Here is an 18164-nt window from a genome sequence, read left to right on the forward strand (position 1 = left end):
ATTTAGTGTAAGAATTTTTCTTTGCTTCTTGCTTGCAGAACTTGTGTAGAAATTTGGTCAGCGTAACTGCTTGATCAAGTTCTGTGTGTTGTGAAGCTTGTGATGGCACTATTTATAGAGACGTCTGGGTCGTCGGTCATTTCGAATTTCGAAATAACCGTTGGAGGGAAACGGCTATGTGTCGTTGTCATCCTGACTTGCACAGAGCTCTCGGCCAATCACAATCGTGTATTTTCTGTCCTCGGTCAGCTCAGCAGATGGTCTCTCCTTTTATGGTAAGGTCAACTGGACAGCATACTGTGTCGTCTGAACTTTGCCAAAAGGGGAAACACTTTGTCTGGAAGTTTTCCTTTGCCAGCTGCTGTCTTGTACGCTTTGTCTAGACTACTCAGCAGCTTCATCTTGAAGTTGTTCCCGAAGGTCTTCTAGATCCTTCCGTTTGCTGAGTTGCGATTTCATTCAAAACGGCAACGTCTTGACATACACGGGCCGAGTGTACTGAGTTATTTGACATGGGCCTTGGATTCCGTATTGGGCTTGGGCCTTTTGATTCTTATGTCTTATAACATTTTAACTCAACATTGAACAAACACATTAGTAGAAATAAATCAAAGCATTTAAACTTAGTGTGTTTAGAATATGTATTTTAATTATACTTAAACAATTTTGTCAAATCAAAATTATGTGGAAATGTGTTTCAACAAACTCCCCCATTTTGATGTTGGCAAAACTATTCAGCAAGGAACTTAGTATGAGCTCCCCCATGATAGTTGACCTAGTATAATTTAGCAAACTCCCCCGTAAGGGTTGAGCTACTGACTTAGTTTTACTTAAAACATTTAAGGGTTTAAATGAGTAAGTCTAAGGTCAGTTTTCAGATATAGGTCAGCTATATCACATATTCTATTTACTCAGTGTTAAGCGGAAGGTTTAAACATATAGAGCGTGCTGAGTAATTTGTTGTTCAATGAGTTCTTATCAGAATGTTTCATAGGTACATAGGTTTATATCAAACATGTTATCAGCATATCATTTAGTCAATAAATGTTCTAAGTGTTAAACATAGCTGATTTAATTGAAGATACATAATGACTTAATACTAAATAACATATGTCATAACTCAGGATATGAATAAGAAAAGTAAGTATGATATATATATTGATAGAAGTCAGCAATTACACAACAAAAGAAATAAACTAGACAAATAGATTACAACTGTTATGGCCTAAGCTAAGCTAGCCTATCTATTTCTTTTTCTTGCCCTGTGACTGACTTCGCTTGTACTGACGTCGCTCATGCTGAGCTCTAGCAGCTTGCGCTTTCTCCCCCGTTTTGTCAACTTTAGGGAGCTTGAACGCATCGGTTAAGACATCGCGAGTCAGTTCTTGTGAAAGCTCTTTTAGCTTGTCAGCACTATCATTGACGCCATAAAAAATGGCAACTCCATCAGCTGATACTTCTACTGGTACTCGAAGATCAGCAGCACTGAGCATATTAATGCTGAATGCTTGAGCTTTAGCTTGCCAGATGAGACCTTCAGAGAGGCCAGCAAAGACTTGGTGGAATGTTTTCAAGAGAGCTGAGTCATAATGATGACGCTGGATATTATTATGACGGATGTGGTTGAAAGATTATTGTGCGAGAGACAGCAACTCATTCTGCTTCAACGCGTCAGTATCCATCTCTTATTTGTTGAGGTTAAGTAGCCTGATGGCCTCACCGATTTGCTCGACGGAGCACTGACTATAGGACACCATTTGCTCATTTGTCTTAAGTTGCTCAGTATGAAGCTGAGCAAAAAGCATTTTGAGTTCTGAGGAAGTGGCGTAGTCAGTGTTCACAACAAACAACTTCTGAACTTGCTGATGGAGAGAGTTCAGATGTTGAATTGTTGTCAACTGTATCTCTGCCAACTTGGCAAGTGAATCCTGCTTAGCTTGCTAAGCTTGGAAGGATAAGACTACATTCAGCAGATCCTTGAGTCCCTTGACTTCGTTTAGAAGTAGAGTGACCTGGGAGAGCTGAGTTGTCTCAGGAATTGAAGATCCAGCAGCAGGCGAAGCGGAATGTTGAAGATCGTGGATGAGTGCTTGCACTGAGTCAATGAGCTTCTTACCAGACTCAGTGGCATCCCGATGTATATTAGTATGACCAGAAGAAAGTGGAGTGAAGGGAGTGCCCTGGTCAGTGACTGGATGACTTGGCTCAATCTGGACTTAAGTTGGAGGTAATGTTGGTTGATCGGCAGAGAGTTTAGTTGTGGAGGTCATTATCCGAATACTGTCAGTGCTGACGGCAGAATGATGGGGAGTCAGCACCATGCTAGAGGAAACTGCATGGACAGTAGACGGTTCAACCTGACTGGTTGAAGTAGTGGAAGTGTTGTGGTCGGCATGTTCCTGTTGAGAAGAAATAGAGGCTTGTTTTTTTAACGACGCGGAGGTAGTTGTCGTGGATTGCCGCTTGAAAAACGTCAGTTTGACAGTAGAAGGATCCTTTGTTGTCTTGGAGAGGACAAGTTCAGGAATAGATGGTGATTGCACAGGAGGTTCACTGACCATCACCTCACTGGCCTTAACCAGCTTCCGCCTTCTACGTGGTGGAGTGAAAGTAGGAGCAGCTTCTTCTGAGTGAGTAGGAGTAGGTTCCTTTTGCTCAGTATGGGTCTGGTCAGCTTGATCAACTTGCTCAACTTGCTCAACTCTAGCTGCCAACTCAGTGTCAGTCTGCACAGCTCCACTTGCTAACCCAGTGTTAGCATCCTCAGCTTCAATTTCGCTGGCAGTTTCTTCTGAATCCTCAGCGTCATCCTGACCACTGGTTTCATCATCTGCCTCATCCTCCTCAGTATTATCTCCATCAAGTTCTTCCTCAACTTGGGCGATGAAGTGGTCATCTAACTGGACCTCAGGTTCCTCAGCATCAGTACCTTGGCATTGAGTGAAATGAGAATCACTCGGTACAATAAAATCAGTTGGCATGACGTCCAGAGGTGCCAGTGTTGAAGGCTTTTGCTTCTTCTGAGGTAGCTCAGCAGCTTCCTCAGTGCCAGGCTCATCTTGCCTGCTTCTCTTCTCAGCTGACTTTCCAGCTGACCTCTGCCTCTTTGCAGGAGACTCAGCATTTGGTGACTCAGCAGATTTTCTCTTGCGAGAAGCTGGGGCCTTAGTTCTTCGCCCTTTCTTAGGCTCAGCAACAGTCTCCTCAGTCTGATCAGCTTGGCCAGCGGCAGCAGCAGCAGCTTTTCCTTTCTTCAAAGGCTGTCCAAACTTTAGTGCCCTCAGCGAGGCAGCTGTGATTTCAGTTCCTTTGAAGGATTCTTCACCTTCGAGGTCAATCTTGTGATCGATGAGGATCCTGGTGATAATTGACCCTAACCTCAGTGTACCCGTGCTGCGTAGGAACCTAGCAACTAAGAAAACGGGCATGTTGATGGGGGTGTATGTCAGCATGTGCCATATGAAGCACTGCTCGAAGTTCGTTGCTGATGTAGTGCAGTTGATCTTCGGGTAGATAAAATAGCTCAGCAGGTAGTGAGCCATTTTCTGATGCTGACCCATTGAAGAAGCTGAGACTTCTCCTGAGTAACCATCAGGCTTGCAGAAGGTATGGACATAGTTGGATTTCTCCTGATCACCTGACTTCCTCAGCCTTACTCCCTCAGTTTTGAGCTGGAGGAGATTTCCTATGTACAGAGGGTTGATGAAGATGGCTTTCCCTCTTACTTCAGTGCATAGGTAGTCGACGGAGTCACTGGCAACCTTGAGGTTGTGGTAAAACTCCCTCACTAGGTCAGGATATGTCTCATCCCTGACCGAGAACAACCCAGTCCATTCGTTCTTAGAAATCCATTCGGCAAATGGCTGTTCATGTTGCACGAAATGCTTAGAGACCCATCTGGAGGGCTCAACCTTCCAATCACGGACATTTTTGAAGATCTTGGAGTAGGTCCTGATCTTAACAGCTTTCCCTTGGCTAGAACTTTGGCCAGTTTTACCCTTGCTCGGTGTAGGAGGGTTTCGTGAAGGTTCATCGGAGCTGGACTTTTGGTGGCCGGCACCGGAGACATTGTAGGATATCTTAGTCATTTTTAGAAGATGGGAAACTTAGAGAAATTTGAGAGAGAAGAAGTTCTAAGTGATTTCTTTGCCTTTAGAATTGATTAAGCGTAAAGAATAAAAGATGGGGAAATACCCATAATTTATGGACGGAATGAACGGTGTGGATCTTAATCGAATCCATGTGTCAGTTTTGCCTTGGGATCATGTACCGACAACGATCCTGGCATTTATGACACATTACGGCGAATACGTCATCCTAGGCTATACGTGTGCTTTGCATTTATGCTAACGGATCAATCACTCAGTATTTAGAATGTCAAGCGTTTGATATTCTGAGTGGTCAGTGTAGTATTTAAGGATGATTTTAAGTTCAAGTTCTAAACTAATTTACTCAGTGTGCAAGTTCACTCAGTATTGTATATTCAATCAGTTTCGATGAGTTACTCAGCAAACAATAGATCAATAAGCATGTAATTCACTCAGCATTCATATTCATTTAGCATAGGAATTTACTGAAGAGGATTAAACATACCAATTGCTTCTCTTAGTATGCTGAACTGCTCACGGGCCAGTGGCTTCGTGAAGATATCCGCAAGCTGTTCGTCCGTTGGGACAAAGGTCAGCTTGATCTCACCCTTGAGTACATGGTCTCTAATGAAGTGATGTCTGATGCTGACATGCTTTATTCTGCTGTGTTGAATTGGGTTTTTGGAAAGATCAATTGCACTTCTGTTGTCACATTTGACTTCAATTGTCTTCGTTTGAACACCATAATCTTCAAGTTGTTGCTTGATCCATAGGACTTGAGCAACACAATGACCAGCAACAATATACTCAGCTTCAGTGGTAGACAAGGCTACTGACGCCTGCTTTTTGCTGAACCAGGATACAAGACAGCTTCCTAAGAAGTGGCATCCTCCAGAGGTGCTTTTTTGTTCCAGCTTATCCCGTCCATAGTCAGCGTCAGTGTATCCGATGAGTGTAAAATCATGAGTATTTGGATACCACAAACCTGCGTTCACTGAGCTTTGCAAATATCTAAGGATTCTTTTTACAGCAATGTAATGAGATTCCTTAGGGTTAGATTGATATCTAGCACAGTAGCATACTGAAAACTCAATGTCCGGTCTACTGGCTGTTAAGTAAAGTAGAGAGCCTATCATACCTCGATATAACTTGCTGTCTACTGACTTACCATTCTCATCAGCACAGAGGATAGTGTCAGTGCCCATAGGAGTGGATATTGGCTTGCAATTTTCCAAGTCATATTTCTTTAAAATCTCCTTGGCATATTTGGCTTGACTGATGAAGATGCCATTCTTTCCTTGTTTAATTTGAAGACCGAGGAAGAAATTGAGTTCTCCCATCATAGACATTTCAAACTCAGTCTGCATTTGTTTGCTAAACTCCTTGCACATTGATTCGTTAGTTGCACCAAATATTATATCATCAACATAAATTTGGGCCAGCAGGGTATCTTTACCCTTTTTCTTAATGAATAAGGTTGTATCAGCTTTACCCCTGACGTAATTTCTAGTCAGCAGGAAACTGGTCAGCCTCTCATACCAAGAACGTGGTGCTTGCTTGAGGCCGTACAGAGCCTTTTTGAGTTTGTAAACATGGTTTGGGAACTTAGGGTCCTCAAAACCTGGAGGTTGATTTACATAAATCTCCTCGTTTATAACTCCATTAAGAAATGCACTTTTGACATCAATTTGGAATAATTTAAAATTCATGTAAGATGCATATGCACATAGTATTCTAATTGCCTCTAGCCTTGCCACTGGGGCAAAGGTCTCACCGTAGTCTATACCTTCTTGCTGACTGTAGCCCTGAGCTACAAGCCTTGCTTTGTTCCTGACTACGTTTCCTTGTTCGTCCATCTTGTTCCTGAAGACCCATCTTGTTCCGATGGTCTTTTGACTCTTTGGATGAGGCACTAACTCCCATACATCATTTCTTCGAAATTGATCGAGCTCCTCTTGCATTGCGTTCATCCAGAATTCATCATACTCAGCTTCAGCGAAATTCTTCGGTTCTTGTACTGAGACGAAAGCAACATTGCTGAGGTACTTGCTGAGTTGATTCCTCGTCATCAGGGTATTCCCAGCAGAATCAAGGATTGCACTTTCGGAGTGCCCTCTTGAAATCCTTATTTCTTTGGGTAGATTTATGTCTTGTGCTGTTCCTGTTTCAACAATCTCTGCAGAAGTAGATGGGTCAGTAAAAGTAATCTTAGGTTCACTCTTACTCTTGGTCAGCCTTTTCGTGAATGACTCAGTAGCTGGTTTTGGGTCAGCGATGGTTACTGAGTTTGGATCATCTTCGGTCAGCGGCTGGTATCTCCGATGGTTCCTGACCCAACTATCTTACCCTTCTTGTTGTCTCCAAAACTTACGCTCCCTCCTCGTTTATGCTCAAACGTGATGAACTGAGTTTCATCACCCGTCATATGCCTTGAGCATGCGCTGTCAATATACCATATTTTTGACTTCTCGGCACATCTCAGGCTTACCTCATTTGATTGCTCTTCATCATCTGATGCGATGGATGGGTCAGCATGCTCAGAGATGCATGGCTCAGCAAGTTCGTCAGCCATAAAGCATATCTTCGCTGACTCGGTGGTCTCAGTTTCTGTTGATGAAGATTCATCACTGTCACTCCAAGTAGCCACCATTGCCTTCTTTCCACTCTTCTTGTCTTTCCTCAGCGTGGGGCAGTTTGACTTAATATGGCCAGTTTGATGGAACTCAAAGCATGTAATGGGCTTTGAGCTGTCCTTTCTGTATTTGCTGTCGCTTGAGTCAGCCTTATACTTATCAAACTTTTTGTAAGGCTTTTTAGAATATTTTTCGTTCTTCCTGAACAGCCTTTTCATCTTCCTTGTGAACATAGCCATCTCCTCATCATTAGTTAAGCTCCCGTCAGTGGAGTCAGCTTTCATGACAAGTGACTTCTGCTTCTTGTCATCAGATTTTTCCTTCACCTCAAAGTTTTTCATGGATATCTCAGGGGTCAGCAATGAACCGATGAGGTCGTTATATTTGTAGGTGGTTAAATCCTGAGCTTCCTCAACTGCTGTCTTCTTTGCTTGCCAGTCTTTCGGAAGACTCCTGAGTATCTTTTTGACTTGTTCTTCCTCAGTGAAGATTTTCCCAAGTCTCTTGAGCTCATTAATGATGTTGGTGAACCTTGCGTTCATGTCTGAAATGCCCTCATCATTGTTCATCTCGAACAGCTCGTACAGTCTCATCTGCTGATTCACCTTGGATTCTTTTACTTTGTTTGTTCCCTCGTAGGTGACTTCCAGCTTTTTTCAGATCTCTTGTGCCGACTCACAACCTGAGATTTTGTTATATTCTGCAGCATCGAGTGCACAGTGAAGCATATTGATAGCCGAAGCATGGTTTTGAAGCTTCTTAAGATCATCCTCTATCCATTTGGCCTCAGCTTTTATAACTGTTTGGCCAGCCACAACCTCGACAGGTACAAACGGGCCTTGGACTATAGATAGCCAGGCACTCATGTTTGTAGCCTGAATGAAGTTTTTCATCCTATTCTTCCAGAAGGTATAGTTTGACCCGAAGAAGAGGGGGGCCTAGTAATGGACAGCCCCTCAGGCAGTATTTGAGTTGTTTGGTTTCTACGGAGAAACCGAGTGCTGTTTTCGCCCATGGTAGGGATCAGCTCAAGGTTGTTAGACCTTTTAAAGTGAGCTTTTAAGCTCTGATACCACTTGTTGGTCCCTTGTTTAGTTGCAAGTATAGTTCCAATGGGGGGTTAGGAACTATTTAAACTTTTTTGCAATTAAGGCAGACTTCTTTTTCTAAAGAAAAAGGTTTGAACAGCGGCGCTGAGTAAACAGCAAGATACTGGCTTAGTCAACTGGTAACTAGGTCAGTTTCTTAGCTTGAGTCAGGAGATAGCACTTAGAGTCTATTCCTGAGCTCAGACGTTCAACGCGCACAACTCAACTTGACCTCTTTACTTGGCCAGTTTTGATTATTTAAAGCAAGCAATATAAATAAGGTGTTAAGGTAAGAAATACTTCACTCAGCAGATTTATCCAGGTTCGGCTTCTTCTAAGCCTACGTCCTGTCCCCGGAACACGTTCCGAGATTTCAAATACTCTACTGAGCTCTTTAAAGGTAGAGCCTCAAACCTTTTACAATATCAGCAATTGAGTATGACAAGAGTACCCTCCTCTATACTTCTACTCAATCCTAATCTCTCGCTGAGTACTTAAAACCGAGTACTCAGTCTCTCCTTTCTATCTCTAGAAATGATAAGTGTTTTGTCCTAATACAAAGATGTGCTAAGACACTTTAGACGATTTACAATCACTCTAGACTTTTACACAGATATGAGAAATGTAGTGTAAGAATTTTGCTTTGCTTCTTGCTTGCAGAACTTGTGTAGAAATTTGGTCAGCGTAACTGCTTGATCAAGTTCTGTGTGTTGTGAAGCTTGTGATGACACTATTTATAGAGACGTCTGGGTCGTCAGTCATTTCAAATTTCGAAATAACCGTTGGAGGGAAACGCCTATGTGTCGTTATCATCCTGACTTGCACAAAGCTCTCGGCCAATCACAATTGTGTATCTTCTATCCTCGATCAGCTCAGTAGATGGTCTCTCCTTTTATGGTAAGGTCAACTGGACAACATACTGTGTCGTCTGAACTTTGCCAAAAGGGGAAACACTTTGTCTGGAAGTTTTCCTTTGCCAGCTGCTGTCTTGTACGCTTTGTCGAGACTACTCATCAGCTTCATCTTGAAGTTGTTCCCGAAGGTCTTCTAGATCCTTCCGTTTGCTGAGTTGCAATTTCATTCAAAACGGCAACGTCTTGACATACGTGGGCCGAGTGTACAGGTAAGCTAGACCCGCTCCTGCCCAATCATAGGACGCCACCGTATCCAAATCACTGAAGGCCTGAATAAGACCCGCGTGAATCATCCCGCTCTTGGTGCAGAAGATCGTCTCACCTAAAGCATATACTAGGAAGCTGCGGACAGCCAGATCGGTGTCGTCGGTCCCACAAAATCCCTACGACTCAAAAGCCTCGAAGTAGTGATGAACTTCACCGGGGTGGATTTGACACCCGTGTAAACTCCCGGCCCGATCAAAGCAGCCAACCTAGCACGGTCAACCCGTGGACGCATCGTATCAAAGGAGAAGGGAATCGGAGTACCACTCCCCCACAGCCCAGTTAGCAAAGAGAAGTCGCGGGGCGAGATCATCATCTCCCCGAACGGGAGGTGGAAGGTGTGGGTCGAGTCTACCCATCTCTCGCATAAGGCCCGTAGGCCAAAACGGTCGCACAACCCGTTGGCGCGGGGTAGCGCTAAAATAAAGGGCTCGAAGCCCAACTCTCGCACACGGGCTCTCGTCGCGGCGCCTAGCATGGAATACCACACATGAATATCTGTCGTAGTCCCGGAAATGTCGATGAACTGGAAAGAACGAAACAGGTAAGTTTAAATGTTGTTCCTAGGCTCGCATCTCATGAAAGCACGTTAATCTAGCTGTTCTTTCGGTCAAATCTAACCTAGAGATATCTTGTCAATTTGGACCGTCATTTTGTGAAATCTCTCCCTTAGGGTTGTTTGCATAGGATTTGATTAATTCATTATTCTTTGATTTACTCTCGTCCGCATTGGCAAAGAGAATTATTCAAGTTTTTACTATTCACGCGCATTAGTCAAGTTTTACTATTCACGTGCATTAGTCAAGTTTTTACTATTCACGTGCATTATTCGAATTTTTACTATTCACGTGCATTAGTCAAGTTTTTACTATTCACGTGCATTATTCGAGTTTTACTATTCACGTGCATTAGTCGAGTTTTTACTATTCACGTGCGTTAGTTAAGTTTTTACTATTCACGTGCATTAGTCAAGTTTTTACTATTCCCGTGCATTAGTCAAGTTTTACTATTCACATGCATTATTCATGTTTTTACTATTCACGTGCACTATTCGCGTTTTTACTATTCACGTTTTCATTATTCATATGCTATTCACGTTTTTACTGTTGGCATGCATTGTCCGTATATTTACTATTCACATGCATATAATTCACATTCTTTCAAAAGATAAATAAAGTGTTATTTGCGGGCAAAGAAATTCATGTTTTCTAGCTAAAGTTTTCTGCAACCTAGAGGTTAGCATGCAAATCATGTTCAAAGTAGGGATACTAAAGCCTAGAAATTTAGTCAAAAGACGAGGAAGTAAGAAAGTACTTACCTGGTTACAGCGGGTCCGGCTCAGATGTGAGGTGGGGTCCTGGAAAGGGGCCACTGTAGTAATGTTCACAAAACCCTCCTCCATGCCCTTCGTGCCATCATATTGATCCAAATCTATCCCGAGGATAATCCAAATAAAAAGTTAGAGAGAGAGAGAAGAGAGAGAAGGTGTGGGGCTGAAAGGAAACCCCACCACCTTATATAAGGAAAGGGAATGACATTCCCGTAAATAGTGAAAAAGGTACGATGTGACATAAAGGTAAAAAGTAAATAATTATTTACCAGGTGCACAGACCTCCGATTTGCAATCCGTTTCAGCCTATGTTTCTGCCAGACAGTGACCGATAATATCAAGATGGAACTCCAGATGACAGCCAATTTTTACAGAACAACGGCACCAGTCAAAATACAGACGACAGTCAACAGAAAAATAATTGTTAGTTTGAATCATTCCGGATTAAAAAGACGTTCCTATCGAACCATTCAAACCCCCAAGACACTAGCTCCAGTAAGAAAATACAGACAACGGTATTTTAAAAGAATTCAGAATTGTTAGAAAGAACCTTTGCTTTTGAGCCGTTTTACCCGCGGTCGTGGACCAGGGTTGCTTTTGAGCCTTTTTACCCGCAGTCGTAGACTAGGGTCGCTTTTGAGCCATTTTACCCGCGGTCGTGGACCAGGGTTGCTTTTGAGCCATTTTACCCCGGTCGTGAACCAGGGTCGCTTTTGAGCCATTTTACCCACAATTGTAGACTAGGGTCGCTTTTGAGCCATTTTACCCGCGGTCGTGGACCAGGGTTGCTTTTGAGCCATTTTACCTCGGTCGTGAACTGGGGTCGCTTTTGAGCCATTCTACCCCCGGTCGTAGATCGGGATTGCTTTTGAGCCATTTTACCCACGGTCGTAGACCAGGGTTGCTTTTGAGCCATTTCCCCCCGATCGTGGACCAGGGTCGCTTTTGAGCCATTTTACCTGCGGTCGTGGACTAGGGTTGCTTTTGAGCCATTTTTACCCGCGGTTGTAGACCGGGGTCGCTTTTGAGCCACTGTACCCACAGTCGTAGACTAGGGTCGCTTTTGAGCCATTTTTACTCACGGTCGTGCACCAAGGTTGCTTTTGAGCCATTTTTACCCGCAGTCAACTTAGGCTAGGGTCCATAAGAAGAACATCCGCCGACAGCCGATTCAAAGGCGAGGACGGAAAGAATCGAGAACGACATCGGAATGCGCAGCGCAAAGGTCAGGTATTCTTCCCCTTATTCTTTACGTGTCTCTTACTTTTATATGTTTTACATTGCATGTGTTGCGTTAGCAAAAAAACGTTTTCAATACACACACATCACTGTCAAAATAGAAAAGTAGGGGCAACTGTAGACATCGAGTCGGAGGACCTGTGACGAAAACCTATAAACAAGACGATCGAAGTGGTTGATTCCGGAAGTTTTAAAAACAAAAATATATAATAAGAGAAGAAAAATTAATGTGAGTCGCGATCGTCAAGTTGACGGCTCGCGAGTGCTCAGCGACGTGGTGCGAGTGCCTAGCGGCAGCCGACGCGTGTCCGACGACAGTTGGGCGCGCACGCCCGGCAGCGCGAAGCGAACGCTCGACGTCCATTAGGCGCGCCCACCCGGCAACGCGAAGCGCGCGCTCGACGACCGTGGGGCGCGCGCGCCCGACAGCTCATGGCGCACTCCCGATGGCCGCTGGGCGAACGCGCCCGGCAGCCGCTAGGCGGACGCGCCCGGCAGCCGCTGGGCGGACGCCCAACGTTAGTTGGGCGCGCGCCCAACTGAAGTTGGGCGTTCGCCCAACCGACTTTGGGCAACCCCCAATTGTATTCGGGCGTCGCCCAAAGTTTCCGGGGATCCGGTGCCTATATAAGGCACGGATCCTCATGCATTTAGAGGAGGAGGATTTTTGGAGCCTTTCTCACTCTAGACATTTTTAGAGAGAGAAAGTGATTTTTTTGAGAAAAATATTTTTTTTCTCAAAAATTCCGAATTTCCCAAAAGTTAAATTTTTACTAAAAAACACAAAAAAACCGGAAAATCACGACTCGTGGAATCAACCGGCTTCGACTGTCAGATACCGATCTTGAGGTATTATCCGAGGACTATACTCGTTTTATTTATTTCATTTATTTTATTTTCTTTATTTATTTTTATGTTATAATTTTATTTATCTAGTTATTCATTTATTTATCACGTTTTATTTAATTCTTCGTATTTATTTATTTTTATCCCGTGTTAAATAAAAATTTGGTTTTGTTTTAAAATAAAAAACCTCGTTTTAATATCCCAATACGAACCGTGATCCGATTAAAAGGTAGTTCGGGTATTAAGAACGTTGTAATTATAAGTTTTGAAAAGATATTTCCGAATAACGTTTTGAAATAAAAACGTCGTTTTAGGAAACTCCGTTATAGACTATGATCCATTTTTGGTAGTTCGGAGATCCAAAACGATCGAATTAGACTTAATTTAAAGCTTTTGAACGAATCTGGAAAGTCTTGAAGTGCTGCTGTAATTCTGCCTTTTCTGTCACTAACAGCAGATTGGCGACGGATTTTCCGTCAGTAATCTGCTGGAAACAGAAAATCACCATTTTTACCCTTCTTTCTTAATTTTTTGACATTTCTACTTGTATATATATGTATATTATTATGTAATATGTTGATAAAAATTATTTTTAAGTCCTATAACTATTTATCAGGTACAATATAGTTGTTTATTTCATGTTGAAATTTAATTCATTTGGATTTTAATATTATAAAGTAGTATATATGTATATATATATATAGTTTTTGGCTCCTTTGAATTATGTTGGCTATCATTGGGTAAAACTATTTTAGATATTAAATGTTATTCTTCCCATTTATGAATTTGGTTCTTTAATTTTACATGTTTTGAATTAGAATAAAAAGATATTATATTTAGTATTCTTTTTCACTTTCTTTGTTATATCGTATAATATCTCTTACTTATTTTCATCTATAGATATATCCCTATTTTTAGATAAAACTATGCATATATGTATTTCTATTTTATTCTTGTATATATGTATATATTCCAAAAGGATTTTACTTGGTGAATTTTGGTTTAATTGGATCATTAGTGTAATTATGTTCAAGTAAGGGTTAATTGAGTGAAAAAGGGGAAGATAAACCACAAAAAAGAGAATTTAATTTGTTTATTTAAACTTGATTTTTAGAGATTTCTAATGTAAATAAAACGTTTTCTTGTCTCTTTTAAGCCATTTCCAAAATATCACGTGTTGAAACTTTAATCCGTTCCAACGACGGATTAGGCGAACCTTGTAGTTAAAATCGTTTTTAATTGTAAATAATAGAGTTTTTGAATCGTTTTCTTAAACGGTTTGTACAAAATAAATTGACTTGTATGCCTAACCACGTTTTTGGATTGAAATTCTTTATTCCACATTTTCAAACACTTGAATCGTTCCAACGGCGATTCGAGTAGATGTCATGTAAATCAACGGGGTTTTGAAGCGTACCTAAATCGTTCCAACGGCGATTAAGGTACGAACCATGTAAATAAACTCGTTTTCAGGGAGTGAGTTTAGTGTAAAGTTAACATACGAATCGAAGCATAAGGCACACTGTAAATAAATTAATTCTTCCTTCTCCCCCTCTCTCTTTTATATATTTAGCAGCAATGTAAATGGGTGATTCTTTACCAAAGTGGCTTTCAATAATATATGCTCAAAATGGTTTTCAAAACGAGAAAGAAAAGGTTTCAAATGAATTTTAAACTTAAAGAAATATGCGATTAGTCCGTTATCGCCTAACACGTTGAGTAGGAGGCCGGTGGTTCATAACCGGGCGATGTCGGGGTGCTTAGTATCCTTTCTCCGGAAAGGAGCTAGCCTTCTCAGCTCGTACCTAAGTTTCCCGAACCCTCACCGGTCTCCCGCAAGGGATCTGTGTTCATTTTCCCATTCGTGGGTGGCGACTCTTCCATACTCCGAGCTCCGGTCTTGCCGAGCAGCTTGATTCCACGATTGTTTGCTTTCGGCGCCAATCACCGCTTACGTCGCCATGAGGTGTCCACCCCCCGGTCCGCCCGGGAGATTAGGCCGCGGCACCTCATCTAACACCATCCTTCGGCCTACACCAACCGACGAGGTGAACCTCTTTATTTCGGGTAGAATTGACAAGGGTCTCCCCTTTGAAGCTCCCCGTAATGGTAAGGAGCTTTTTAGAGAAGAACTTGGATAAGTTCTGAATAAAAACAGTCTTCTCACCAAAGATCTCCTCGTTCCTCCACTTCCAAAGGTGGTGGCAGATAATAGCAAATAAAATGTCTCCCTGCTCCATGCTAGCCAGTAACCTACCTTTAACCCCATTGGAGAACCAGTCATTCTCAGGATAGGCAAAGAAGGAGGGGAGAATGTGGTGCGGAAGAACTTTCTGCCAAACCTCCTTACTCTTAGGGCAGTCCCTAAGGGCGTGGCACAAAGATTCAACTTGGCCTTTGCATCTACTACAAGCTCCTGAATCCGCCAAGTGTCGTCTATGTCTATCCGAATTAGTCAACAACCTGTCCTTGACACCAAGCCACAGGAAGCTCCTCATTCGGTAAGGGATTTTCAGAGCCTAAATGGATTTCCCAGTGTCCGAAAGAGGGTCGGATCAATCAAGAGTAAAGGCTTCAAAGGCAGACTTGCAAGAGTAAGCTCCATTGTTTGTCAGGGCCCAGCAATGCCTATCCTTGTCCTCCTCAAGGTTACTAATCTTAACTCCCCTGATTCTGAGGAGAGAGTCAAGGCTCAAGAAGGAATCAAACATAGACCAAATCCACTCCCCATCAGAGTCCACCACATCAGCAATCCTCCAGTTGTGGAAATTGCTAGGCGGGGGAGAGCAGCAAACCTCTATAAGTGGTTTATCTCCGATCCAGGTGTCATACCAGAAGCTTATGGATTTACCATTACCCACCTCCAGGCCAACCCCCGTGCGGAACTCAGCAAACACAGCACTGAGCCCTTTCCAAAGGAAAGAACAATTGCCAATTCTCTCTTTAGGGCCCCCAAAGATTTTGTCCTTTCGATACTTGCCACAAAGCAGGCGAGCCCAAAGAGAAGAAGGGTTCTGCCACATTCTCCAGAGGAGCTTCATCAACAAGACCTTATTGTTATCTTTAGCTTGTCTGATGCCAAGCCCCCATGCTTTTAGGCTGGCAGACCTCCTTCCAAGGGACAAGGTGAATCTTCCTACCCTCTCCAGACTCACCCCAAAGAAAACGTCGGTTGATTTTATCAAGCTCATTGAGAACCAGCTCAGGCAACTTGCAAGCTTGCATGATATGATTGGGAGCTGCGCAGTTGACAGACTGAATTAAGGTTAGACGGCCAGCCAAGGAAAGAGAATTGGCCTTCCAACTAGCACACAACCCATTAGTTTTATCCAGAGTCTCCTTAAAGGAGGCTTTGGAAACTCTGTCACTATGGAGGGGGATCCCAAGATACTTTCCCAAGGATTGGGTAAGAGGAATACCCGAAAGATCGCTAAGCTTACTACAGAGGCTCCTATCCATGTTCTTAAAGCAAAGCATCCGGGACTTATGGACATTGATCTTCTGGCCAGAAGCAGCACAAAAGCACTCAAGGATATTCATGACCACACTAATTTGCTCCTCATTCCCTTCTACAAAGATCATCACATCGTCAGCGAAGAACAAGTGGGAAATAGGAGGGCAAAATCTGTTAATGGACACAGGATGGAGACTCCCCTTATTCACAGCTTCTTGAATAAGGTGAGCCAGCCTTTCCATTGCTATCACAAAAAGGAAAGGGCTCATAGGATCTCCTTGACGGACACCCCTAGAAGGAGAAAATTCATCAGACATATCTCCATTGATCAGAACCTAGAAAACAGGAGAAGACACGCAATCCTTAATCAAATTCCTCCAGTTCTCAGGAATACCAGCTTTACTTAAGCTATCCATAAGAAAGCTACAGTTTAAACGATCATAAGCTTTCTCTAGATCAAGCTTGAGAGCCACGATCCCTTTTTTACCCTTCCTCATTTTCATGGAATGGACCATCTCCTGGGCAATTACCACATTGTCCATCATCTGCCTATCAGGAACAAAGCTACCTTAATTTTGGCTAATAATCTCAGGAAGGATCCGTCGGATCCTATTAGCCACAATCTTAATGATAGCTTTGTATAACACATTACAAAGGCTGATCGGTCTCATTTATAAAAAGGAGGAGGGCTTTTCAACCTTAGGGATCAGAACCAGGAGGGTTTTATTAACCAGGCTAATCTCGTTGGAACCGCAGAAGACTCCAAAGATAAAATTATAGACACCTTCCTTCACCGAGTCCCAGTGTTTATGGTAGAAACTAGCAGGAATACCATCGATCCCTAGAGCTTTAGTAGCTCCAATACTGGTGAAGGCAAGGTTAATTTCTTTCCGGTCGATGGGATGAAAGGCATCAACAATAACCTCCTCCTCCAGCCTAGGAAAGGTGACCCCAGAGTGGGCAGTGTCCAGATCCACAACTTCCTCTTTAAAGAGGTTTTTATAGAACTCAAGAGCAAGGCGACGAATATCTTCTTCCTCATAAATCCAGTCACCATTAGAATTTTTAATAGCATCGATATGGTTCCTTTGTCTTCTAATTATAGTAGAAAGGTGGAAGAATCTGGTGTTCCGGTCACCATCCTTAATCCAAGCCTTCCTAGATTTCTGGAACCAGAGGAGCTCTACCTGTCTAAGGACCGCTTCCAGCTCGTTCTGGAGAGATTGATGCGTCCCCACCTAAGGTTAGATGAGAACTCACTAAGGGATAAGTGTACCCCGTCGTTATCAAGTAATAAATTTCTGGTTTAAGTCCAGGTTATCGTCCACAGGATTTATTTCTGCAAGTACCGAGCTACTCGATCTCGGATGTTATCTAGGCTTAGGGGGTTTTGAGTTTGTTTGATTAAATTAATCTACTCCTAGGTTGAATTATGCTAATCCTAGCTAAGTTATCTAATTCTAACTAAGTTATTCTACGCCTAACTAAGTTATTCTACGCCTAACTAAGTTACTCTACCCCTAATTAAGTTAAACTACTCCTAAGTGATCTTTTACCAATGCAATTAACCGAAGGAACATGAAGGGATACGATGATATGAAAATAGGATGTTTAAACAATTGAATTGGAACCTAAGTCACTTGTGTCCAAGGCGATTAACCCGACCTATCCTCCTAAAGTCCCTAGTTCGTGATTCCCTTGTAAGGCCGAAACTAGCTCTAAGGCTCAGTAATTTGGGCTTAATCTTCTATAGGGTCGTCAATCCTATAGGCACTGACTAGGTCAGATTCAGCTCGCAATATGTGCCAACCTAATTTTGGGATTTTCGAATGAGTTAAACCAATCAGACAAAGCGTAAGACAAAGATTAAAACATCAAAACAATTGAATAAACAGGAACTATAATATATATCAAAGATGGAAACATTGTCACGAAGTTACAATAAACCTAGAATTCATAGCATGTATCAGAGGCTAGACAAAATGTAAAAGAAGAAAAATCCCTTTCAGGGAACCTGTCTACCAATGCAGGCGTCTTTCTAGGATTTAAGGATGAAGCTTGAGCAATCCTCGGTGAATGGAGCTTCGGAGGTGTCTTCAATGGAGGTTTGAAGGATATGGAGGAGGTGGAGAGGATTTCTCAAGGTGAAAAGCTAAAAAAATTACAAAGGAAAAAGATCCTGAATTACAATGGAAAAATCCTATTTATAGACGCGGCTCGGGCCTCGTTTTGACCTATTTTCGTGTCCTTGTTGGTGTAGGAAGACGTGGGGCCAATCGTGGCTTCGTGGGGGCGGAATTGGTCTTTT

This window comes from Euphorbia lathyris, chromosome 9 (assembly GCF_963576675.1).
Source record: "Euphorbia lathyris chromosome 9, ddEupLath1.1, whole genome shotgun sequence".
In the NCBI taxonomy this organism is placed as follows: domain Eukaryota; kingdom Viridiplantae; phylum Streptophyta; class Magnoliopsida; order Malpighiales; family Euphorbiaceae; genus Euphorbia; species Euphorbia lathyris.